The sequence below is a fragment of the Bison bison genome, unplaced genomic scaffold (genome assembly GCF_000754665.1).
Source record: "Bison bison bison isolate TAMUID 2011002044 unplaced genomic scaffold, Bison_UMD1.0 scf7180017864369, whole genome shotgun sequence".
Taxonomy (NCBI): Eukaryota; Metazoa; Chordata; class Mammalia; order Artiodactyla; family Bovidae; genus Bison; species Bison bison.
The window spans coordinates 4631178-4631516 of record NW_011494941.1 but is presented as its reverse complement, the minus strand read 5'-3'; the positions used below and the strand labels follow the sequence as shown (position 1 = coordinate 4631516).

General features: G+C 51.3%; 1 protein-coding gene across 1 annotated transcript in view; it reads right to left on the bottom strand.

The window, feature by feature from the left end:
* Positions 1-339, bottom strand: part of NHS (Nance-Horan syndrome (congenital cataracts and dental anomalies)) — a 78163-nt gene that overhangs the window by 3304 nt on the left and 74520 nt on the right. The window lies entirely within an intron of this gene.

Sequence of the window (339 nt, the reverse complement as noted above, 5' to 3'; positions counted from 1 at the left end):
GAAGTAGCCCGTGCAGCTGCCCTAAGGCGCCTGCACGGGCTACTTCCTACGACGGTGCGGGTTTGAAGCTTAGCGTGCTGCTTCACCACCTGTTGGCTAGTTCTTTGAAGCTTTTAAAAAATATATATAATTCCCCCCTCTGCCCCCTCCCTCGAAGTCCCTCTGTGACACACCACAGGCGTTGACTTTGACTCAATCCTAGGTGTACACGTCAATGCTGAAATTTGAAGCGGGAGAGAGAGGAGGCTTTAGCAATTGTGGTTTGGTACAAATGGGGAGTTCAGTTCAGTCGCTCAGTCATGTCTGACTCTTTGTGACCCCATGAATCGCAGCACGCCT